General features: G+C 40.0%; 1 long non-coding RNA gene across 1 annotated transcript in view; it reads right to left on the bottom strand.

The window, feature by feature from the left end:
- LOC128378621 (uncharacterized) overlaps positions 1-19,455 on the bottom strand; it is a 23,173-nt gene extending 3,718 nt beyond the window's left edge. The window contains exon 1 of the long non-coding RNA XR_008323368.1: positions 19,388-19,455. This is a non-coding gene — a long non-coding RNA (uncharacterized LOC128378621). The remainder of the gene's footprint in view (positions 1-19,387) is intronic.
- Positions 19,456-27,264: the final 7,809 nt, after the last annotated feature.

The following is a 27,264-nucleotide window of genomic DNA, read 5'->3' on the forward strand; positions in this document are numbered from 1 at the left end:
AGTGCCAAAATGAAATAAATAAATACACCATTAAATAATTAATTGAATGTGTCATTAATTAATTAAATGTGTCATTAAATACATAAATGTTTTATTAAATGTGTCATTAATTCATTAAATACCAATTCATTTGGTGTAAAATTTTTTTTTTAATTATTTCACTATTTAATTAATTATTTCATGGTCCTGTGTTGCAGCGCACCATGAATTTATTTTATCTGTCAAACTCACCCATCAAAGTCAGTGGGCAGATTCCTAATACCTGATTGGTTACCCTGCACATCAAGTCAAGGCATATCGATTCCAGATAATGGATTGATGCAGAGCAAGTGAACACACTCCTAAACACTGGGTGGCGCTATTCACATCTACGTTGGTTTTAGGTACTCTGTCAAACTAAACTTTTTCTTCAACACTAAAAGTCCAGAGCGTGCGAGGTGCAGGACAAGATGGCTTTAAATCTTGCCCGGAGCTGCTGAGAGAAGCAGCAATGCATACCCTGCTTTATCGTCACATATAAAATCAGGGAGGCCAAAATGTCCCAAATGAACATCATACTGCATTGAAGAAGGCTTTAAACTAGCGATTGAGACCATAAACACATTTTGAAAACGTTTACTGAGGTTAGAAATCAAGTGAGAAGTTGGTGAATTCTCCATTGACTTGTATAGAGACGGAAGTCCTGGTTGCACATCAGTCTGCTATGATTCTTGATCAAACTTGTACAGTCTCTACATATGATTTAAGTGCATCAGTTAGCAACTCCTGGAGTAGTGTAGTGTGTTTCAACTGTAGTATGTGATTTAGAGTATGTGAGAAGTTCCTGGATGGTTTACTAGATTCTCCAGAAATGCAGAGTATGCATCAAGAGCTGACTACTCACACTCAAATTACCCAAGATGCAACGTAACTTCAGAAAAAAAAACAAAATACAAATGTCACAGATCACCACCTCGATGGTTTCAAGTTAGCTATAGCGAGGGTATGTTCACTTCCTGTTTTCAAAATAAAAGCACCAATTCTATCGTTATGGTTTTCTTAATAAAAGAAGGCAACGGGTGTTTTATTTTATGAAAATGACCGGAAGTGCGTTACTCGCTACGGCTACCTCCGAATTTGCAGGAACAAAACTTTAAACAGGTGTTATTTGGACAAATTAGCGTCACATTGTGGATCTAAAGGGATACTTTCTCACCTAAAAAGGTTATAAATGTTGATAAAGTAGTATATTTGCAGAGTTAGACCTAAAATGAAAGCCGCTTCAGCCTGCTGATTTCAGCTCGGGCAGGGACGAAGGCATGCTACTTCAGACCAAAGCAATGGATCAGGCTAGATCAGCGTTAGCCCCGCCCACTGACTTTGATGGGTGAGTTTGACAGATAAAATAAATTCATGGTGCGCTGCAACACAGGACCATGAAATAATTAATTAAATAGTGAAATAATTAAATATATTTTTTTACACCAAATGAATTGGTATTTAATAAATTAATGACACATTTAATAAAACATTTATGTATTTAATGACACATTTAATTAATTAATGACACATTCAATTAATTATTTAATGGTGTATTTATTTATTTCATTTTGGCACTTTCAGTCCTCCATATTTTACAAGTCCTGAAAGAAATGTACAAATATCAACCATCAACCAGAAAGGGAATGTACCAACTCCGGGGTTTAACCGGAAGTGATAACGGGGAGCAGCCAATACGAGCTGCTGTTGTTGTCGGTAGAGTTCATGGTGAGCCAAGATGGACAGCGATCGAGTGATGTTTTGACCGTTTTGTGGACAATGTATGAGCCACTTAACGCGGTTTTATTTTTGTTTTGTTTTTGTTTTCTCATGTGTTTGCCACAAAACGGGCAAAACAAACATCTTCTGGTTCAACCCCAGAGTTGGTACATTCCCTTTCCGGTTGATGGTTGATGGTGTAATAATTGAGCCCTGTCTTTAGCTGTACTTTTTTACCTTCACAATGTTTGCAGGAGCTCCAGTCAAGTTGGAGCGAGGTAAAGATGGCTGTTTGGTCCAAAGCCTTGAATTTATCCTTTTGGTTTACGACTCCTTGTGGAGTTAGCACTGGTATCCTATCGTTTGGGGATGGGATAGTGGAAGGTGCTATGGGGGGAGGTTGTGGGATTTGGGGTGAGTTAGTTAAGTTAGGTTTTTGTTGTTTTTTTGTTGTCTTTTTTGTTGTCTTTTTTCTTTTTCTCCCTTGCCGCTGGAGTGTGGGGTTGGGAATCTGGTTCCCTCCTCTATCTTAATTTATATCGCACATGGTTAATGTTACAAGCCCAACAGTAAGACTTATCAGTTGGAATATTAAAGGTCTAGGGGGTGCTATTAAACGGTGTAGGGTGTTCTCTCACTTAAAGCGTTTGAAGCCTGACATTGTGTTCTTGCAGGAAACCCACATGAGGAACAAAGATCAAGTCAGACTGAAATGTCCCTGGGTTGCTGAGGTATTCCACTCTAGTTTCAACTCAAAGGCCAGGGGGGGTTGCCATCTTGATCAGTAAACTGTGATCTGTCCCATTTACCCTGACTAATACTATATCTGACAAAGACGGCAGATATCTGATAGTTTCAGGTACTCTATTTCGTGTGCCTGTCCTATTAGTTAATGTATATGCACTAACCTCCTTAATCCACTGTGTGCTGGAAGGAGCATGTAAAATAATAAATCTCTGGGACCCAGTGACGTGCGGTCAGGGGAGGCAGGTGAGGCCATGCCTCACCTATTATCATGGAAAGAGACTTAAAAATGAAAAAAATAATAAATGGTTATATTTGTCCAGTTCTATCTAACTTTACCAGTTACGGATTATTTTTAATTAAAAATGGCTGAATTTTCACATGTACTGATCAAACACTGAAAAGAGACGCGCAGTGAGGCAGAGCCTCACCATGGATTGTAAAAGTTTTATATCGTGGATACGCCTTCTTTATACACTCTCTTGTGCCAGTATCACCTCTAATAACAACTGCCCCAGTCTGATATTCCTTTTTTTATTCCGGTGTCAGAGCTTGGTCCGCATTGCCGGCAATAAGTCGGACTTGTTTTCAGTGAGGGTTGGACTCCGCCAGGGCTGCCCTTTGTCACCGATCCTGTTCATAATTTTTATGGACAGGATTTCTAGGCGCAGCCAGGGTGTGGAGGGGGTCCGGTTTGGTGACCTCAGGATTGGGTCACTGCTTTTTGCAGATGATGTGGTCCTGTTGGCTTCATCAGACCGTGACCTCCAACTCTCACTGGATAGGTTCGCAGCCGAGTGCGAAGCGGCCGGGATGAGAATCAGCACCTCCAAATCCGAGTCCATGGTCCTCAACCGGAAAAGGGTGGAGTGCACTCTTCGGGTCGGGGATGAGATTCTGCCCCAAGTGGAGGAGTTCAAGTACCTCGGGGTCTTGTTCACGAGTGAGGGAAGGATGGAACGGGAGATCGACAGGCGGATCGGTGCGGCGTCTGCAGTAATGCGGACTCTGCACAGATCCGTCGTGGTGAAGAGGGAGCTGAGCCGAAAGGCGAAGCTCTCGATTTACCAGTCGATCTTTGTTCCTACCCTCACCTATGGTCATGAGCTTTGGGTAGTGACCGAAAGAACAAGATCGCGGGTACAAGCGGCCGAAATGAGCTTCCTCCGTAGGGTGGCTGGGCTCTCCCTTAGAGATAGGGTGAGAAGCTCAGTCATCCGGAGGGAGCACGGAGTAGACCCGCCAGATGAGGTGGTTCGGGCATCTAATTAGGATGCCTCCCGGACGCCTCCCTGGTGAGGTGTTCAGGGCACGTCCCACCGGTAGGAGACCCCGGGGAAGACCCAGGACACGCTGGAGAGACTATGTCTTTCGGCTGGCCTGGGAACGCCTCGGGGTCCCCCGGGAAGAGCTGGACGAAGTGGCTGGGGAGAGGGAAGTCTGGGCTTCCCTGCTTAGGCTGCTGCCCCCGCGACCCGACCCCGGATAAGCGGAAGAAGATGGATGGATGGATGGCCTTTCTCCTTATGGCAGGATAAGGGACTGAAATGTTTTGAGGATTTCTATAAGGAAGAGGTCTTTTACTCTTTCACAGACCTGGTGAATAAATTCAATCTCCCACCCTTCCACCTTTTTAGATATTTCCAGGTGAGGAATTGCGCAAAATCTTTATTCTCCAATTTCCCTCACCTTCCACCTAAGCAACCATGGGGTGAACTTTTACAATTCAATCCTCTACAAAGGTCTTTAATCTCAAACATTTATAGTTCTATTCAGTCATATGACAGCCATTTGACCACCAACACAAGAGAGGCTTGGGAGCGTGAACTAGGATTGGTTTTTGATGAGTATTGGTGGGAATCTGCTCTGAAGGTCATTCACAAAACATCTATGTGTGCCCGTTTGACCCTGATACAGTTTAAAGTTGTATTTAGATGTCATTATTCTAAGACAAGGTTGGCACAGATTTTTCCAAACACGGTAGATGTCTGTGACAGATGTGGAGGCTCACCCTGCAACCTTACGCACATGCTTTTCTCCTGCCCAGCCCTGAAAAATTTCTGGCAAATGTACTTCAACACCTTGTCGAAGGTATTCTCAAAAACTATTCATACTTCACCGCACATTTGCATTTTTGGTCTTCCGGAAGAATATACCCAAAACTCTACTAAAGAATTGGAAGTGATAGCTTTTACCTCCATGACTGCTAAACGCCACCTCCTTCTTAACTGGAAATCCACAACAGCTCCTTCCAGCACACAGTGGATTAAGGAGGTTATGTCCTTTTTGAAAGTAGAGAAAATTACATATTCGAGAAGGGGAAACTTAAACAAATTCTACAATAATTGGCAACCGTTCAAGGATTTTTTTGAGACAATGTAACCCCACACAGTCCCCCCCATATCACCCATATATGGTCACTTACGCTGACCTGTAGTTCAGCTCCGCTCTCAACGCAGTGGAGATGGCATGTATACACACTTAACCAATCTGCAGTCATCAACAAAAATACAAAATCATTGGTCATCAACATTAGCGTGATAGCTCGGTTACATTCTCATCTATTTACTGTTAATTATTCTCCCTGTGTTTGACAGTTTATCAAAACATTTCTATACACACACACAGGTGAAAATCACACACCGTAGCAGTTGCTAACTTCACGGTACCGCAGCTCACTTGCGTCACGTCTCACAGGATTTCCGTGATCTCGTGAGATTTGCCATCAAGCTGGTCTTAAAGTAACAGTGTATTCTCTACTAAAATCACAGCAGATACACTAAAAACACTGTAACCCCTGTTCACCCGGCTACATATAGCATAACTATAATAAACCATCTAGAGATTTGAAGGACAGTTATCTCAAGTTACAGGTCTTGACTGTGAATAAGCGAGAATTGCGATGCATTTATTGAAAAACTTGAACAACGTTTAATAGCTCGTGTTAAGGATGGATCGGGAGCGCTGCAGGAGGCCCCGGATGTTATTAATTCTGTCTTTTCATCTTTTTATGAATGCGTCTGAACTCTCATCAGAGCCAGCTGATATGCACACGTTCTTAGATGAACTTCAGTTTCCTTCCGTAAATCCGGAGTTGGTTACTCAATTAGACTCAGCTCTGACCATTCAAGAACTAAATTCGGCTTGCCATTTATTGTAGAATTTGTTTAAGTTTCCCCTTCTCGATTATCTAATTTTCTCTACTTTCAAAAAGGACATAACCTCCTTAATCCACTGTGTGCTGGAAGGAGCATGCAAAATAATAAATCTCTGGGACCAGATGAGTTTTCCAGTGGAATTTTTTTAAAGCTTTTCATGCCAAACTTATTCTATTACTTCACTCTGTTTCTGTAGAATCCCTGTCACTTGGCTCTCTCCCCCCTCCATTGAGACAAGCCTTTATTAGTGTTCTCTTAAAGAAGGACAAAGATCCGGCCTTGGCTCGCCGACTTGAAAGGGTCCTTACAACAATCATTTCCAAGGAACAGACTGGCTTTATAAAGGGGTGTCAGCTCTATTATAATGTTCATACTTTGTTAAATGTAATCTACTCGAAAGAAACAACAGTTACACCTGAAGTGGTGATACCGATTGACGCCGAAAAGGCGTTTGATCGAGTTGAATGGCATTATCTATTTGCAGTCTTAGTTAAATTTGGATTTGGTAAAAGTTTTATATCGTGGATACGCCTTCTTTATACACTCTCTTGTGCCAGTATCACCTCTAATAACAACTGTCCCAGTCTGATATTCCTTTCAAATTGAGCCCTTCAGGATTTAGGTATCTTGGGGTTAGCATAGCCAGGTCTTTTAAATCCCTTTATTCTGAAAATTTCTTTCCCATTTTAGCTGCAATTAAGGCAGATTTTCAAAAGTGGAGTTCCCTCCCTCTCTCTTTGATTGGGAGAATAAATACAATCAAGATGAATGTCCTGCCAAAGTTTCGATTTCTGTTTCAATGTCTGCCTACATTTTTACCAAAAGGTTTTTTTTAAAACAATAGACTCGACTATCTGTTATTTTCTGTGGAATGGCAAAACACCCAGAGTCAGACAAAAAGTACTCCAGAATTGTAAGTTCTATGGCGGCCTCTCTCTGCCAAATTTTGGGCATCGAACATAACTAAAATTACATTCTGGTCCATGCCAACTAGCGTACCTTGGTGTCAACTGGAAGCACAGTCGTGCTCCCCAGCCTCTCTTTCTGCTTTACTGACCGGTCCAGTCACTGCAAACTTCTCTGGCCTTACCTGCAACCCTGTGGTTACCGCTACGCTTAAGATATGGTTTCAGTTTAGGAAACACTTTAAATTTACGGCTCCCACAGTTCTAACCCCACTTTTAAAAAATCCTGTGTCCAAACCCACATTTACCGATCCCACTTTCTCCTTATGGCAGGATAAGGGACTGAAATGTTTTGAGGATTTCTATAAGGGAGAGGTCTTTTACTCTTTCACAGACCTGGTGAATAAATTCAATCTCCCACCCTTCCACCTTTTTAGATATTTCCAGGTGAGGAATTGCGCAAAATCTTTATTCTCCAATTTCCCTCACCTTCCACCTAAGCAACCATGGGGTGAACTTTTACAATTCAATCCTCTACAAAGGTCTTTAATCTCAAACATTTATAGTTCTATTCAGTCATATGACAGCCATTTGACCACCAACACAAGAGAGGCTTGGGAGCGTGAACTAGGATTGGTTTTTGATGAGTATTGGTGGGAATCTGCTCTGAAGGTCATTCACAAAACATCTATGTGTGCCCGTTTGACCCTGATACAGTTTAAAGTTGTATTTAGATGTCATTATTCTAAGACAAGGTTGGCACAGATTTTTCCAAACACGGTAGATGTCTGTGACAGATGTGGAGGCTCACCCTGCAACCTTACGCACATGTTTTTCTCCTGCCCAGCCCTGAAAAATTTCTGGCAAATGTACTTCAACACCTTGTCGAAGGTATTCTCAAAAACTATTGATACTTCACCGCACATTTGCATTTTTGGTCTTCCGGAAGAGTACAGACATGAACCTCACCGCACGTCGCTGCTGGGACCAGATGGGTTTCCAGTGGAATTTTTTTAAAGGCTTTCATGCCAAACTTATTCTATTACTTCACTCTGTTTCTGTAGAATCCCTGTCACTTGGCTCTCTCCCCCCTCCATTGAGACAAGCCTCTATTATTGTTCTCTTAATGGACAAAGATCCGGCCTTGGCTCGCCGACTTGAAAGGGTCCTTCCAACAATCATTTCCAAGGAACAGACTGGCTTTATAAAGGGGTGTCAGCTCTATTATAATGTTCATACTTTGTTAAATGTAATCTACTCGAAAGAAACAACAGTTACACCTGAAGTGGTGATACCGATTGACGCCGAAAAGGCGTTTGATCGAGTTGAATGGCATTATCTATTTGCAGTCTTAGCTAAATTTGGATTTGGTAAAAGTTTTATATCGTGGATATACCTTCTTTATACACTCTCTTGTGCCAGTATCACCTCTAATAACAACTGTCCCAGTCTGATATTCTTTTCAAATTGAGCCCTTCAGGATTTAGGTATCTTGGGGTTAGCATAGCCAGGTCTTTTAAATCCCTTTATTCTGAAAATTTCTTTCCCATTTTAGCTGCAATTAAGGCAGATTTTCAAAAGTGGAGTTCCCTCCCTCTCTCTTTGATTGGGAGAATAAATACAATCAAGATGAATGTCCTGCCAAAGTTTCTATTTCTGTTTCAATGTCTGCCTACATTTTTACCAAAAAGTTTTTTTAAAACAATAGACTCGACTATCTGTTATTTTCTGTGGAATGGCAAAACACCCAGAGTCAGACAAAAAGTACTCCAGAATTGTAAGTTCTATGGCGGCCTCTCTCTGCCAAATTTTGGGCATCGAACATAACTAAAATTGCATTCTGGTCCATGCCAACTAGCGTACCTTGGTGTCAACTGGAAGCACAGTCGTGCTCCCCAGCCTCTCTTTCTGCTTTACTGACCGGTCCAGTCACTGCAAACTTCTCTGGCCTTACCTGCAACCCTGTGGTTACCGCTACGCTTAAGATATGGTTTCAGTTTAGGAAACACTTTAAATTTACGGTGCCCACAGTTCTAATCCGACTTTTAAAAAATCCTGTGTTCAAACCCACATTTACCGATCCCACTTTCTCCTTATGGCAGGATAAGGGACTGAAATGTTTTGAGGATTTCTATAAGGTAGAGGTCTTTTACTCTTTCACAGACCTGGTGAATAAATTCAATCTCCCACCCTTCCACCTTTTTAGATATTTCCAGGTGAGGAATTGCGCAAAATCTTTATTCTCCAATTTCCCTCACCTTCCACCTAAGCAACCATGGGGTGAACTTTTACAATTCAATCCTCTACAAAGGTCTTTAATCTCAAACATTTATAGTTCTATTCAGTCATATGACAGCCATTTGACCACCAACACAAGAGAGGCTTGGGAGCGTGAACTAGGATTGGTTTTTGATGAGTATTGGTGGGAATCTGCTCTGAAGGTCATTCACAAAACATCTATGTGTGCCCGTTTGACCCTGATACAGTTTAAAGTTGTATTTAGATGTCATTATTCTAAGACAAGGTTGGCACAGATTTTTCCAAACACGGTAGATGTCTGTGACAGATGTGGAGGCTCACCCTGAAACCTTACGCACATGCTTTTCTCCTGCCCAGCCCTGAAAAATTTCTGGCAAATGTACTTCAACACCATGTCGAAGGTATTCTCAAAAACTATTGATACTTCACCACACATTTGCATTTTTGGTCTTCCGGAAGAGTATACCCAAAACTCTACTAAAGAATTGGAAGTGATAGCTTTTACCTCCATGACTGCTAAACGCCACCTCCTTCTTAACTGGAAATCCACAACAGCTCCTTCCATCACGCAGTGGATTAAGGAGGTTATGTCCTTTTTGAAAGTAGAGAAAATTACATATTCGAGAAGGGGAAACTTAAACAAATTCTACAATAATTGGCAACCGTTCAAGGATTTTTTTGAGACAATGTAACCCCACACAGTCCCACCCATATCACCCATATATGGTCACTTACGCTGACCTGTAGTTCAGCTCCGCTCTCAACGCGGTGGAGATGGCATGTATACACACTTAACCAATCTGCAGTCATCAACAAAAATACAAAATCATTGGTCATCAACATTAGCGTGATAGCTCGGTTACATTCTCATCTATTTACTGTTAATTATTCTCCCTGTGTTTGACAGTTTATCAAAACATTTCTATACACACACACACACAGGTGAAAATCACACACCGTAGCAGTTGCTAACTTCACGGTACCGCAGCTCACTTGTGCGTCACGTCTCACAGGATTTCCGTGATCTTGTGAGATTTGCCATCAAGCTGGTCTTAAAGTAACAGTGTATTCTCTACTAAAATCACAGCAGATACACTAAAAACACTCTAACCAATGTAAACGATGCATTTATTGAAAAACTTGAACAATGTTTCTGATTTTTTTTTACACTTAAAGCTATCCAGTGGGCCGGTTTGGACCCCCTGGTGGGCCGATTCTAGCCCGTTGGCCATATGTTTGACATTCCTGCCTTAGAGGAAGATTATTGAAGTAATTTTTTCATAATTTCAAAACTGCTCCAGTACCTTGTGAGCAGTTAATGAAGCGAACAGTGATTTTCTAGTGATACAATTCACTGTGAAACATACTTTTCCATTTAATCAAATCATTCATGAAGTGTCGAGTGATGCTGTGAACTAGGGCTGAACGATATGGACAAAATTTCATATCTCGATATTCATGCCAGATATCTCGATATCGATACGATACGATATGACTACGGGTTCGGTGAAAACCAAGCATTTTTCAGAAAAATAAAAACATCAGAAAACAAAAGAGTGCAGTTTTATTTGACTAAAATGTGTTCGGGATGGTATTTTACAACGCTTATCCAGCGTGTGGACCATGTTTTTAAAGCCTTCTTTTGACACAGTGTACTCTGGTCAACATCATCCTTTCTAAATCCAAAATACCTCCAAATAATGGAGGATGATTTATGTTTTGGCACAAAATTAGATTCTGCACTGCCACCGGCCGCATTATCTTCTGCACTCATGTCTCTTTTCTTCCGTTTCGATTTCCCCGCTGTGAATGTCCTGTGTGTGTGTGTGTGTGTGTGGCTGTGAATGTCCTGTGTGTGTGTGTGTGTGTGTGGCTGTGAATGTCCTGTGTGTGTGGCTGTGTGCGTCTCAGTCTACGTCTCCCTCACTCCAACCCTCCTATGTTTGTCATTGGTTGGCTTCAGCTGTCGATCAACAGCAAGCATGAAATAAGCTTTGTGGTTGGCTGGCCGTAGTGGTGCGTTCAAGGGCAATCTTAAAAGTAATGTTTATGGAGACTGCTCGAGCTGTACAAGCAGGGCGAGCGCGGGGGAAATATATCGTTTATATCGTTGCTTTTCCGTTATTAATGTCTTGAATGTTCATATCTCGATATAGATACGATAACGATATATCGTTCAGCCCTACTGTGAACTCACTCCAGATTGTACTGAAAAACAGCCAGAAGTTCATGCAAACAGGATTTTGCCGCCCATGTTACCGGAGTCGACAAAATTCCACTGGGTTAACACTTGATGTGATACTTGAACGGTCTGAGCTGGAATACATTGTTATGTTCCTTTATGATATGATGCTGCTGGGAGAAGATATATTCCATCAGTTAGGTGAATTTTATAATAACAGGCAAATGCAAAAAGAATCTGGCACTTTGTTGAATGAATGATCACTGAGCTACACCGAATGATGCCTTCATTATCAATTTATTGTCTTCTAAGAGTGAGCGACACTATACTGGGATTAAAAACAAACAGTTTGACGTCTTGACGTCTGGCAAAAATAGAAGCTGACACATTGATTAAAATAGAGCGTTTTTCTGAAATATTAAACATATTTAAGCACGTTGAATAAGTGGACGGAGACTAGTTAGACCATAACTCATGTGTGGACTCCCTTTTTACCACTAACTGGCTCGGTTTGTGACACTTGTTATTGTGTGCGTATCAGGTCAAATTGTCCCGGCATGTCCCAGCCAAGATTTGGTTTCCTGGAATTTTACTCATAAGTGTTGGCGTCCTGATCTCCTTTGGGAATATCAATATGGTAAAAACAACTCCTTATAAGGCTTGTTATGACATCCCCAAACTGATACAACTATTGACCTTTCACCATGTGGCATTAACCTTCACTTAATAGTTCATATTCTACTGCAGTTTATATGTCTGACTCACATTTCCTGCCCTCCTATCTCTGCAGATTAAAAGACTTGAAACCCGTCTGAGCAAGACTGACTGCACTGATAATGAGGGACACGAGAGAACAGATGGAGAGCGGTGGAAAAAGAATCCCTGCACCATATGTGAATGCAGAGTACGTTCAGCATATACCAGACAATTAGCCACACACACATTTTCACACACACACTTCTACCTGGTCTCATATTTCTCTTATATTTCAGGTTTCATGTGAGCAGTCTTCCCTGTTTTATTTTTTTTTTAGAACTTGTTTTTTATTATTTTCATTTATCAAGTGCAGTCACACAGTATGTCACAAAGATATTATAGTAAGATGCCACAGGTAAGTCTACAGAAAGGTTAACAGTCCATAAATATCTTCCACCCTAATCATAATGTGAAGCAAGATGTCTATCCTAGCAGTATCACATACCTACATATTACATTTGGTTTCACATTGCAGATGAACATTGTCTTTAAAAAATAAACAAATTAATACAATACTAATAACAGAAGAGAGCGAGACAGAAAAAGTAAAAGCACCCACAACATAAAAGTGTGCGTAAACCCACATAGGGAGAAATAAATAAATAATAATATTCTGCATATCATTCATATCAAGTGAAAATGTAAGACAATGGGTGACCATTTATTTAGGAATACATCTGCTTTCAGTTGTAACAATGCTGTTGTATGCTCCATGTTGTAAACTCCTGGATTCTATCCCTCCATTGTGTAATTGCTGGAGGGTGAGGCTTCAGCCACGAGGCTGTGATTACTTTATTCGCTATTAAAAGAAGGACTCTCAGCAAATATGCTTGGCTATGCTCTTCAAGATCAGCAGGCAGTACCCCCAGCACAAAGTATGATGGTTCAAGAGGTAAATCTATACAGAGACATTTTCTTATTTCTTCTTGTACATTTTGCCATTAGTCTGATACCTTTGGAGAGTCCCAAAATATATGCGTGTGGTCTCCCACCAGGCCACAACCTCTCCAGCAACAATCTGAGATGTTGCTCCATTTTGATGTTATAGATGGAGTTCTAAAGTATCTCATTTTAATTTTCCATCCAAATTCCTTCCAGTTTGGACTGCTGGTTGCCCTATGTCCTTGACTACATGACATCTCCCACTGCTCATCTGTGATTATTGTGTTCATTTCTAGTTCCCATTTTTGTTAAATATCTGAGTACAAGCAGGGTAGTGACCGGCCTGGACCAGTGTGTGGATGCTTCAACCTAGAATGTTTTATGAGCTCTAAACGTTTTGATGACCTAAAATTGCATCTTTTGCACGACCATCTCATATCACAAGAGGTCTACTCTTTCTCCCTGATGAATTTCTCCTCGACCTCCTCTCCCTAGACCTCCAACTGTCCACAAAGTCCACTGGCTCCTCCAAAAGGGTACCCTGAAAATGAAGAGACAATTTGTGGTATTAAAACAATGGTCTAAAATATTCAGTCACAATTTTAATATTACGTTATAATGGATGAATAAGAGGAAAATAACTAAACAATATTATATCATGCATACATTATTTTGTACTTGTCTGAATGATGAGAATAATGTTCTATTCTGATTTGCTTCCTGTTGATAGATAGAAAAATATTTTAGGCAAGGCAAGGCAGTTTTATTTCTATAGCGCATTTCATACACAATGGCAACTCAATGTGCTTTACATAAAACAGAAACATTAAAACATACAATTAACCCCCCCCCCCCCCCATGAAAACAAAGTACAGAAAAATAGAAAGACATAAATTTTAATAAGACTTCATAAGAAATAAATTGTATCATGAACAAACACAAATGACCATTTTGTTTTGTCTAGCTAAATAAAAAATGGAAAGATGGAAGGAAGGAAGGTAGGAAGGAAGAAAGATGGAAGGAAGGAAGGAAGGAAAGATGGAAGGAAGCAATGAAGGAAGGAAGAAAGAAAGATGGAAGGAAGGAAGAAAGGAAGCAAGGAAGAAAGAAAGGAAAGATGGAACATTTTGTTTTGTCTAGCTAAATAAAACAATTAACACACGACAGATTTATAGAACTTGTAATGAACAATTGATTCTACAAAAACATGAATCCTGAGTAAAATAATAAACAGATAAACAGGGTCTGTAGGATAATCTAGTCCAGATTTGAGAAGTCAAGGGTCAGTGGTTTTTAATCTGGACCTGGTCTAATGAGGTCTACAGTCCAAAAAAACAAACAGTGAAATGTGCCTTTATAGCATTTTCACAAATAGATAAGGGTTTCACAAATCAGGGACTGTGTTTTTATGATTCATTTTATTCATTCATTCATTTTAAATTCATTCCCCCTTAGGTGCAGAATCGGAGGCTGGCGAATCGGAAGCTAACTTCAGTGTCGTGCGCTATGCTAACTTTAAATTAACTTAACAGTGACATATCATGCGTCAAACTACATGCAGACTTATATATTATCACACATTTAAAACACAACAGTAATAACTTACCTGTGAAATGACCGTCGTACGTGCTACACCTTGCTCTGTGATCCTGTCACGTCCGGAGCAGAGCCAGTCCTGTTGTATTGTGCGCATGCGTCGTGTATGCGTTTCAAAACGCTACACTTTCAGAGTAAAGTGTTATGTCACTATATATTAACAGACAGTCTGAGAATCACTCGGACGCTTTCAGCTCAGTCGGACATTTGTTTATTTTCCAGCAGGCCCTACAGGAAGTGACGTCATTCTAAAGGAACATTACACCTGAACTCTCACTGCACATAAAGTTGATGTAGTATTTCTATGTTTATGTACATACAACTATTAAACATTTAAATAGTATGAGGAAACCAAAGTAAAACTTACTCTTCCCCCATAATTCATGTATTACGTTAATAAAATGTTTAATTTTACTTAAGAAACTCTAGTTCTTACTGAATCTTAAAAAGGGTCCGTAGGGGTGTGCCTCATGTGAGTGTTTGTATGAAAGTAATAATTGACTGATTTGCAGATTCTGATATCGGATGAGAGCACACTGTCGTTGGTGATTAAAAACAGAGGGCGGAAACAATAGATGCCAATGCATACAATAATTTATTTTCTTTAGAGCTTGAACTTAAAAATCAAAAAGGTAAAAATCAACTGATTAAAACCTTGTAAAATGATTTCAACCAGGTTAAAAACTAGTAGAATCAAAGTCCATTAAACGAGAAGTCTGTGTTTAAAGAGGAATGCGGCCAGACCAGGAGGCACATGAGGTTCAGCAGAGGAGACTTGTTGCAGCGCTTGTTGACTATGTCCGGTGTCTCGTCGCTCCCAAAATGGAAGTCACCTGCAACACACAAAGTCAATGCCAGTATTGACGTCCACACACCATCTACCCTCTAATGGGCAGTGGCGGACAGAGTACACAGCTTCCTTACTTGGAGTGAAAGTACAGATACCCCTTGCTAAATTTTACTCAAGTACAAGTAAAAGTACTTGAGTATCAAGAGTACATGTTCTAAATATTGCATTACTACTGCCACAGTGCTTACATTTATGTATAGAAATGTCCTAGATGGAGTTATGATAAATGTTGTCTCTTGGAGAAGAGAGAAGGAAGGAAAGGAGGGAGTAAGGAAGGCTGGAAGGAAGGAAGGAAAGGAGGGAAGGAGGGTGGGAGAATGTAAAAGGAATTGAAAGTAAAATCAAGTCATTTTCATCCTGGGCCGAGATGGACCTGCTGCGTCTTCTTCCATTGTTTCCTCCATGGTTTCCTTCCTTCCACCCTTCCACCCTTCCTTTCCTCCATGGTTTCCTCTCTCATCTAACCTGACCATGGAGTTGACTTTGGCTGAAGGTGATTGCTGATAGGCTGTCCCAATCAGTGGTGCCTGCACAATCCAGTCACGTTTGAGAGGGAAACGACAAATTGAGTTTTTTTTGTTTTTTTTAGTAGAAGTAACGGGTACTCACGGTTATGGATAGAAATGTAGTGGAGTAAAGAGTACAATATTTGCCTCTCAAATGTACTTGAGTAAAGTCATGAGTACTCCCCAAAAATGAGTAAAGTACAGATCCCTCAAAATTGTACTTAAGTACTAAATGTACTCTGTTACTGTCCGGCTCTGCTAATGGGGATGTCTACACCAAAACGTTACTAACAGCCCAGAGGGATACTCACACACCAGGCAGAGCGTTGAAGCCCTGCCGCTGCGAGTGTGCCGCGTTGTAACGTCCTGAATTTTCCGTCTTCGTCTCTGCCCAAGGTTCCTGAATCCTGGTCCATCTGTCCTCTCAAGTCCAGCTCTGTCTCGCTTCCCTCCCCTGACCCCTGCCACGGTGTCTGCACAGTCTTTTATTCCACTTCTTTCTGGTTAGGCCCTCCTCCTCCTCCGTTGCTGGTTGGACCTGTCATGGAGAACCTCACAGGTGCAGTGCATTCACTAATAAGGTGCGTTCACTGGCAGTTGGGAAATTAACAGATGCAATAAAAACTAAGCACACTAGTAATTTAAAAACACACAATAGGAATAAAAACCATGCAAAAATAACTCTACAAGGGGTTGAGCATAGCTCAGCGAGTAGAGCGCCCGCCCCATGTGTTGAGGCTATAGTCCTCGTTGCAGGCGACCCCGGTTCGAATCCCGAGCCGAGTGGTCTTATCCTGCGTGTCATTCCCCCTCTCTCTGCCTCCTGCTTCCTGTCTATCTCCAGTGTCCTGTACATTAAAGGCAAAAAAGCCTGAAAAAAAATAATAATAACTCTACAATAATAAAACAATAAAACCAGTCTCAACTGCCCTGTGACACCTCGGGGCTGTTTTGCCGTTTGCTGTTTGTAGGCCTACTGTTTGCTGAGTATCTGCAATAAAGATCCCAGTTGGCTGTTCGACGAATTCTGTTCTCCGTCTCATACTTTAAGATTACTGAAGTTAAGTAATCGCGCAAAGTTACTATAATTTCAAAGGGAAATAATATTTATATGAAAACTCATAAACTTAAAAATATGACACACTGTTAAAGATTTAAATGTATCTCATGTATAAAATCAATGAATTGTCATGTCTCTTCTTCAAATGATGCAACATTTCAAAGTATTGTTACTTTTAATATTTTAAGTAGATTTCACCAATGATCTAGATATATTCTTACATTAATGTATTTATACTTTTACCATTATACAGGATCTACACACTTCTTCCATCACTGCTAAAACCACTTTAGGAGATAAAGCTGTTAAATCAGTGCTAATTAGTGTTTTTGTTTATTTATTCTTGTTATATCTATTTAGGAAGTAAAATCCATCTCTATAAACTGTTGTAAAGCGTTTTTGTCCCAGTGGCACTTGTTTGGCATTATATGTATTTTTTCCTTCACTCATTTTCAAGCTTAAGTTACTTTTGATTGGATGGGCCAGCTGTCAAACGCAGAAACTCGATAACAGTTTTGGGAGTGAGGTAAGATAAGCAAGAGTGAGGTGGCACGCAAGTGATAACTTTGTTGATTAAAAACGGTGATGAGTTTTAATCATACAGTATGTTCTCTCTGCCTATATTTTCAGTCTCTTTGACTCACAATTCCATAAGTTCATTGAAAGCCTTTTATAGAAGAAGCTATGACAGCAGGAACAACCAGGACATGCTTGAACATAAATCAATCATTCATGAATGTCTCTTGTGTTCTCATATAGTTTTCCAGTTTACCACAGAACACCTTAGGCTATATATTACAAATTATTAAGATTTTTGTTTATATTCTTAATCTAATATCATAATTGATGAATTAAAGCGGAAGCAATATGCTAATTTTAACAGCTTTATACCCTGATGGGTTTTATTTATAAATGAATCATTGCCATACCTCCTCTTTCCCTCTGAAATGTTGAATACAAATATAAAGTAACATTAAATGGAAGAACTGTACCTCACAGCTTGAAAACTGCTAATCTGGGACAATAAAGATATCCTTGATTCTTGATAGTTTAGGCTTTGTTCACTAAGGGCCTGATTTACTAAAGGTTTGCGTGTGAAAAAATGTGTGCAAACTTGACATCACCCACAAAAAATAAGCAACCCAGATGCAATCATTGTATAATTCTGCCAATGATGTTGGCTTACCTGTATGCTTGATATGTGGTAAGAAACAGCAAAGAACAAAAAATTTAATGGTGAAAGTTATTTCCAACAAGCATTTGCTGAAAAGTACCAAACTGGAGATGAGCAAAAAAGAGAGATTTCAGAACTTCTGAGGAAAGTTGAGCAGATAAAATATAGACTACTTGATATACAAATATTAATATACTGAAATAAACTTTAGTCATAATTAAATAGAAACTAACCATGTTTATTCTTTTTACGCTATTAAGCTGCAGCTATACTGTATATGACTCAGGAGGTATAGTGGGTCATCCACTAATTGTAAAATCAGTGGTTCGATTCCCGGCTCCTCCAGTCCACATATCAATGTATCATTGGGCAAGATACTTAACCCCAAACTGCTCTAATGGCTGCCCCGATGGTGTATGAATGTGACATGTGGTGTAAAAGCACGCTGAGTGGTCGAAAGACTAGAAAAGAGCTAACTAAGTACAGACAATTTACTTTTTATTTGATTCAATTTCCACAAATATAGGGGACTCAAATAAGCCTGTATATAGTTCTCTGTTTAATTTAAAGAGGAATTTCCTTGAGAGGACGCCATTAAATATGAATTCATCATTTATTCATTATTGGAAACTTAATTATTCCATTCACTCATATTTATGTGTCATCGGTTGAACTGCTGATCACTGACTAAAAAACCTAAATTGATCAATCAGCTGGAAGAATATCAGTATAACACAGCCTCTATTTTACATTTAATCAGAGTCCTTAACAGGAAGCTTTGGCGATTACTAGGAATTTGCAGACCCATTAAAAGTAAATAATAAGTATAGTAGTACAGTGGGGGAATGATATATTGAAGGCTTCACAAATCAACTGCTGTAATTGGTTGCATAAAATAATTTTCTGCAAAGACAATGTAGTTGGTCTCAGTCATTCCGCCTGTCAGTGAATGTAATCCTCCTGCATGCAGCATGTGTGCAGCTCTTCACTCTTCACTTTACTACAGCTTCATGTCGCCATCTAGTGGACTGATTGCAGAAGTACAGCGGCTTTCCCTGCCTGTTTGGCTGCATTCACACTGATGTATTACAGAAAATAACATACAATCACAGCAGGAGCAGCAAATATTTAGAAAATGACAAGAGAAATGATATGTTGGATTTGGTGAAAGTATGTTTGGTTATTCCTAATAATCTATAATTATTGAAGATAATTATAAATCATAAAAGAAAGACATTAAAATGATGGGGCATCACCCAGAAACTAGGACCAATAACCACTTTCACTTAAAGCAGTTTACATCTGGGATGTCAGCAGCCACAAGTGAAGGGTGAAGGATTGAATTCGAGCACTGACTCCATCAATAATGACAAAAGGACTTCTCTTTTAAAGCTATCAAAGGTTTATTAATTGACACAAGAATTAACAAAGTCAACAAATGTTTCAATTAATAATATCTAATCTATCTATCTATCTATCTATCTATCTATCTATCTATCTATCTATCTATCTATCTATCTATCTATCTATCTATCTATCTATCTATCTATCTATTGCATCAACACAATCAGTAAAGACTAAAAGACTGAACTGAGCAGCTGCATAAAGGGCCACTATAAGATTAATATGTTTTTTGAACTGTGAATCATGCAAAGCTACTCTAGTGGAGTACAAAAATAAAAATGAAATACAAAAATTAAAATTAGATATAATTATTAACATAATTATTGGCAATGAAATCTTATTTTAAAAAATCTGAGGAAAAAGTTAAAATACTAGAATGAGGTGTAGGGTTATTAAGTTGATGGAGAACAGGGTAACACAAAGTAAAAAACTTCAGGAGACCAGGATGTCTGATGCTGTAAAGTTTATTGAAGCTTGATTGAGAAGAACAGAGTTACATCACAAGAGAAAACGCTGCAATATAACAGCGTTGTTGATTCGGGGATCCAAAACAGCCTGCTACAGACTGAACTGAGCAGCTGCATAAAGGACCACTATAAGATTAATATGTTTTTTGTACTGTGAATCATGCAAAGCTACTCTAGTGGAGTACACAAATCTAAAATATAAAGCTGGAAATTAGCATAAGTACCTTTTAAGTATTCTTCCATTTTTCTTTCACTTGCAAGGCTTAGCATTGGGTATAGGAACACAGCGATCTGCAACAGACTTGAAATCTACAACATTGACACCCTTGTACTCCCCAGTGATGGTTGTCGTTTTGGTTTTCCCATTACGGTAGATGCGGGTGAGGCGTGCTTTGTAAGGGATATTCATTGAGTACTTATGTCCTACAACACTGACACTGCAGGAGTGGTTTGGTGGCACAGTTACTTCGACATGAACAGCAAGGTTTTTCGACACCTTTAGGGTGGTCCCACTGGAGAATGTGTTGGATACCTCAGTACTAAGCTCAATACCTGTCTCGCCGATTAATGGGATTCCAGCAGAGATGCTAGCTCTGACACCAATTGAGATGGCAGTGCTAGTATCCCACCTTTTCTCTTCTACATACGTGTTTGAGATCTTAGATGTTTTTGTAAGTTCTCTGCACTCATTATTGATAATGGTAGACGTGCCCATGACCTCTGGAGGATGCTTAAATCTTTTAGCTGCATCAATCCTGTAACTCACATCAGAAATGTGCTCTTTGAAAATATCTTTGTTAAAGGTCAGGGCCTCATAATATTTGTACCTATATTCAATACCTCCCCTGGTAATGTAGAAAAGTTTATTACTAGCATACCCAAGACCATACTTGTTCTTTGCAACATAAAGATTATGTGATGTGCAGGTCCTGATTGAATTTGGAGGCACTGAACCAGGGGAGCCTCCTTTCCACTCCAAAAACTCCAATGTGTCTTCGCTCACCAGGACATCAAAATTAGAGCATACACGCCTTATTAAATGACGGGCATAAACGCATTTATTACTTCCTGGAGTGTGGGAACCTGAAAAACAACCGCATTTGCATATGTATTTGTTGTGAAACGACACAGATCCAACAGGAAGAGACCTGCCAGAACGCCTATGCACCCATTTCAGGTTGGACCTTGCACCAGGTATGTTGGAGGATCTCTTCTGTCTCAACATTCTGTTCGACGTGATGTTAGAGGTGCTGTCCTCTGACACCGGGTTCGGTATCGAGACTGTATAAAAGAAAGAGAAAAGAAGCAGACAGTGGGCCAGTTGCATGAACATGTTTGGGTTATTTTCTTAAATTTCTCATACTTTTTTTGTTAGGTGGACCTTTACGAGTGCACCCTAACCCTAACCCTAACCCTCATAAATGACATTCATAAACACAGTGAATCCCACCTCTTCTGCCAAAAACATCTGGCTATTGGAGTCATCAGCCAGGGAGCTAAACTATGTATCTGACCACCAATATTTCAATTAAATTAATAAATAGTTAGTTTGCGTTGTGGAAAAGTAACTGTGGATGAGTCGCTTTGTAGTTTCAGCTGCTAATATTCATATTGTAAGCTTGCATTATATCATAGTTTCAATTGTCAATTTAAATGACTGATATATCTGCCTGACTTGTTGAATAGCCTGAACTTGAATACTAAAGTAGCCTAATACTTCTGTAAACAGAGTAGTGTCATCATGATTATGGATTCAGAAGTGCATTTTTCTGAACGGGACATAATCCATTACTCATGGTGTGAACTACAGGGAGCCAGAGGGAGCTTGGCTCTCCTTAGTAAGACATGACCTCCCCTGATTTGTGATTATTTTTGCAGAGGGGTCTTTAAAATACTGACAATATAATATACGCTCAGCCTGTGAATCGACATTATTCATTTCTCTGTTGTGTGGTAGTCGGCATACAGTGATGTCAAAAAGAAAAGTTGACTCTGAAGACCAGAGCCAGTGGCATCTTCTGCTACAAATGTTAACAACTGCTGATGTTACATCTGTTGTGGGTCTGCTGTCAGCACAGACTTGCTAACACCCAGGATCATTACGCAGGACAAGCTGACAAAAGAAGTTGGAGATGTGAGTAACAGCTCAACAGCTCGATCTCTCTGTGTCTTATTTGTGCTGATAAACTAAAATATAGTAGGCTACATCACTCTGCAGAGTATATCAAGTTTTGTCACTTCTGATGTATGTGCAAATTTTTTATGACTTTTAAAGCACCCCTGGAACCTCAAAAATAAAAAAGTAATTTAGATGTGCTATAGAGCTGACGAGCCACACTCAGTTGCAGTATCAAATCGGAATATTTACTAGTTTTGTTCATTTTGTGCATCCTAATTGGGCATCAAACATGAATGTGTAAAATGAAAATTAATGTCTTGAATTCAAAATAGATGACTCTCTCTCTTTTTTAAGTATTATATCAAGAATGAAGAGAGCCATGATCCCACTGAATTTCATGAACATCAAAGGAACATTATCCCAACATGAATCTTCACTTAATCGCAGTGGCCACGCTTGAGCCCTGTCACTAAAGACCTTAGCAATTTAGCCCCTAAAAAATTCGATGGCAGCAAAGAATAATAATAATCTTTATGCAAGTAATTACTCACACTTGAGTTCTGTTGTTTGAGGCAGACTGGGACACTTGACATTGACATCACTGTCAGTCCCAGTGGACGTGGACGTGACAAAGCCCGGCTGGTCGCTGGTGATTTGACTGTTGATCCAGGACTGATACTTGGACACTCTGGCATAGACTGCTGGGAAATTACGCAGTGCACAACCTTCTCCAAAGCTCATCACTCCGGCCTGGACCCAAACACTTCCTGTCTTTCTCACCATAGGACCACCTGTATAAAACTTTGAGAAGAGAAACATTCAGAAGAGGGTCAGAAGAAATAATCTTTGCAGGTTGGGAAATCTGAGGGAAGAAAAGCTGTTAAATGATCACCTGACAGGAGTCCTTCCCTCCAGCAGTAAACCCGGCACAGAGCATGTTGCCTGTGATTGAGCTCTGTCCATAGTCACAGTCACACTGTCTGTTCCCAACAACGGGCATCTCCACCTCCATGAGGTTTTGTTGGGAGGGACGGGTTGCTAAAGACACAAAATCATTTAATGAACAACACATATGGTGAAATACACTTTGAAAAGGACTCATAGAACTAGTTTTCAACAGAAATACAGCAAGCAGTTAAAACTAACATCATCAGACATTCAATCTATTCAGAACTCCCAGAATGTTTTCAACATTTATTTAACTTCACCTTCCAAAGCACATGCAGATTATGATATAAATATCAATGCAAACTGTAAGTTACAGGAAGGTTTTGTTGCTCACTGAGATGCATTTATGAATCTGAGAAAATGCTACTCTTACCACCACTGTAGTTATGCTATTGCTGAAAATAAGTGGGACCAAGTTGCTGTATAACCTACTTTTAGATCCGATGTCACCCCAGCCGGTGACCCAGGTGTTCACTCCGTGGTAGAAGGTGCTGTCTGAGGCTGCCAGGCACACTGGCACAATGAAGTCACTGAAAGTAACCGGTGAGGAGAGCTTCAGGAGGGAGATGTCGTTGTCAAAAGTGTTACTGTTGTAGTCGGGATGATTGATGATCTGGGAGACTGTCAGAGACACGTTATTGGGGTTGGACCCTTCTAGACTCTGGAGTCCGAGGACAACAACCAGACGTTTTGTGCTCGTGCTGAAGATCAGAAGAGAAACAAAACAGTGCAAAGACATGAGAAGCAGGGCTGCAGTGGAGACCACTTCAGTCAGGCAGACACAAAAACTTTTATGACCATGTTGCAATAAGGTGTTTATTATAATTCCCTGCTGTTAAGCCGAATCTCATGGGTGGGACCTACACTGAAAGAGGTGAGACTTTGTCTTTATTGGCCAGTACCTATCAAAGTGACAACTTGACAACATTCACAGTTAGTAAAAATGAGAGGGAGTTTTGAAATCCATGGAAAAGAGTGTAGAATATGAAAAAAGACAAAAATAAATTACGTCCAGTGCGCAGGTGGTTGAGTGGTTCGAGTGCATGCCACATACGCAGCCAACCCCGGTTTGAATCCCAGTTGGAAGTCCTTTGCTGCATGTCACACCAACCTTTCCCTCCCGTGTTTCCTGCCTGTCTACTGCTACAGTACAATAAGGTGTCTATACCAAACAAAATCTTAAAAAAAAAATCAATGTCCAGGTATTTCTAGACATTACTTTCACCTTAGTACAAGTAAGAATGCTATATTTGAAGTGGTGCATGTAGATTGCTTTTGTTTTATTATCTTGATGTTGTAATCGATTAAAAAATACATTTAATTTTGTCAAAGACCCATCACTCAGTAAAATCCTACCCACAGGATTCAGCTCATCATCAAACAAGACGTTTGCTCTACTCTAACTGTTTACCTATCAAAGCAATGAGCAGCCGTCAGCACCCATTCCTTGTTAATGAGGGATCCTCCGCAGAAGTGGTCACCAGATCTTTGCAGACTGGCCTGCCAGGGCCAGCTGCCTGCAGGGGCCTCCCGTCCCCCACCAAGCCTGGTGTTGAGTCGAGGCTGACCGCACACTACAGAGAGACAGAAGATAATAACACAATGACCTGTCATAAAACTATATTCAGGAGCCCAAATGTGTGCACATTAAATGTGGTTTTCTTGCTGTAATGATTCCTCCTGTTCATACTGAGCATTAGATCCTTCATCATGTTAACAGGAAGTGATGGAGGACTAAATCCACAGTCCTCCTTCTGTGGAAACATGGATTTAAAAGTTGATGTGAAGCTAATATGAAGCTTCATCGTCCAAATGAGTCAAATCTTCATCTTCTATGTTTCAACGTTACAGTGTTTTTAGTAGCAAAGTCTTTTTGTTACTATACTTCCACCACAGAGAAACAGGAAACACTAAGAATGAATCTGATGCTAAAAACACTGTAAATATGTCAGATATCACTGATATGACTAACTCACACTGATGAAGCCCAATAGAAGCTGATCATGTACTTTCAATGACTGTGTGGACACACTGTGGATTTTGTCCTCCATCACTTCCAATGAAAATACATTTTAATAGTCAGTATAAACTAACTACTAGTATGTTGTTTTAACACACACTTGAAAAATAATGAACTTGTCCTTTTTAGATTGGTATGCTGGCTTTTACAGCAAATACCAACAACAATAAACTATCAACATTTCTATCCAATATGTTTAATATGTCACAGCTGAAAGGTGGAGGAGAATTAAACATGTAGAAACTTTGACTTACCATTTAGTTGTGAGCGAGACTCTGAAAAAAGAAAACAAACAGCACTTGAAACAACAATTCAGCATTTATATTCAGGGTACTTTATGTGACTTATCGACACGTCATATGTCCATAGAAAATATGATGAAAACAAATAAACAGTCTCTGCTGTGTTTTGCTGTTATTTATGGTTACTCAAGCTGAACAACTACACTAATTAAGTTCCCCCAGTACAAGAGGACAAAAAATACTGCAAAAGTGCCTTTTCAGGTGTTCCACAGAAGTCCAATCAATCAAATGTCGTCTAGAGTACAGATAAACTCCTGAGACATACACCAACAGCTGCAGACACCACAGGCACATAGTAACTCTGTTCACTGTACTTTCTGGAGTCCGCTTGGAGGACGTGTTCCACACATATAAAGTGGATCTACAGGAAGACAGCGCTGTGACTGGTGCAGATGAGACAGTGAAGTCAGAAACAAACTGGATGTACGTGGATGTCTGCACAGAGCCTATGTGTACACCCTCTGAAATGTATGTCGTGCATCCCAGCAGACCCGTGCATACTCACACATATGAAAAATATGATTTCACCTTACGTCACTGGTTCTCAAACATTTCCACGTCAAATAACCACTAAACTGACACAAAAGTGCATGAAACCCATGACCAAAATGAGTCATGCATTCTGTCATTGTGTTACTTATGGATGGAAATACAGTAAAAAAATAAATTATTTCCCTCTTTGCTGTGGACCCCTGGAAACTTTCAAGAACCATACTAGAACCATTACTTTTAGGAGCCTCCATAAAGAGGAAAACATACCAAAGTGTTAAAGCTGTGTTTACTTAAGTATTTTACCTTCCTCCCCAGTGTTCAGCATCAATGTCATTGGTTCAGGTGTGTGCAGGTGAAGAGGACCCTTACCTGCTGCCAGTAGAGTCAGCAGAGCTGCCACACAGATCACTTTGTAGAGAGCCATCACTGCTCAGTGTGTTCATCTCATCAGATCTGCTCCGGCATAAATACTCCTTCCTCTGTCTTCCCTCCCTCACATGCAAACACACCTCTCTCTACCTGCCAGCTGACCATCACATATCACCTATTTCACTTCCTGCATAGTAAACAATTAACATGGCTTCAACCCTGCACTGGAACCAAAGAAATCAAACTATCACATTTTAATACAACTGAGAGGTACATGAACTTCACTTGAGTATTTCTATCTTAAGCTATTTTAAGGGAAATATTGTATATTTTACTCAAATACATTTATTTGATAACTAAAAACAAATTGAAGAAACGAGGTGACCCCACAGGCCTGAAATGTTGTTATAAAGTAACTTTAAATGGAAATACCGTACCTCATAGTTATTATGTCTAACTTGTACTCTTAATGCATTGATATATTAACACTAACAGAGTCTGCTGTGTACTTTTATTTTTCTTGAGTACAGATTGTTGAATGCAAGATTTTTTTTACTACTGTTGTGTTACAGCTTTGTTTTGCTCTTTTGCTCCCTTCTGCAGGCAATTGAGAGCGACGTGACTGGTTGTCAGGGGCACTCGGTGATCCATTCAAAGTTGCATTCAGGTGAACACGCAAATACTCTTTTGACTTTAGGCTTGGGGGAAGGGTCTGAAGGGGCCCTCAGGCGCTTTTTCCTTTATTTGAGGGGGCAAAAGAAAACTCAAATCAGGCTTTCCTGATTCCATGCAGACCTTACAAGAGACAAAGGCCCATGTTCTGATGTCGAGGCCCAACAACCATGTGTGTGATGAATGCTTACTCTGACTGGGTTATCTACATCATGAGGTAGCACATCAGGTGGAGGGTGCTAGAAAGTTGTGGGACACTTGGGGTCACAAGAAGCCCTTCAGCTGCTTCACCCATGACTAAGCACTAGGGGTGTAATGATTCATCTACTACATCAATGTATCCATTTATATTCCTATAATCCAACTGCATCGATCTGTGCTCAGCAAGTTCCAGACAACATATATCGATCTAACATCGTTTTAAAATGTAATCAAGCGATTGTATCGATACTAGGAAATAACGCATTGGATTTAAGCACGTCGGACTTAATATGGATGCGTTTTTTCTTAGCACTTTTAATGATAAAGGCATTAGACGTTACTCATTTCAGTCTGTCTATCTGTGACGCCATCACCACGCGCCAGCAGCAGTGCAAATTTAGAAGACAACGAAACGTAGCATAGCATGGAAAATTATCAAGCCTCCATTGCGGTCCAGTGTG

The sequence above is a fragment of the Scomber japonicus genome, chromosome 18 (genome assembly GCF_027409825.1).
Source record: "Scomber japonicus isolate fScoJap1 chromosome 18, fScoJap1.pri, whole genome shotgun sequence".
Classification (NCBI taxonomy): Eukaryota; Metazoa; Chordata; class Actinopteri; order Scombriformes; family Scombridae; genus Scomber; species Scomber japonicus.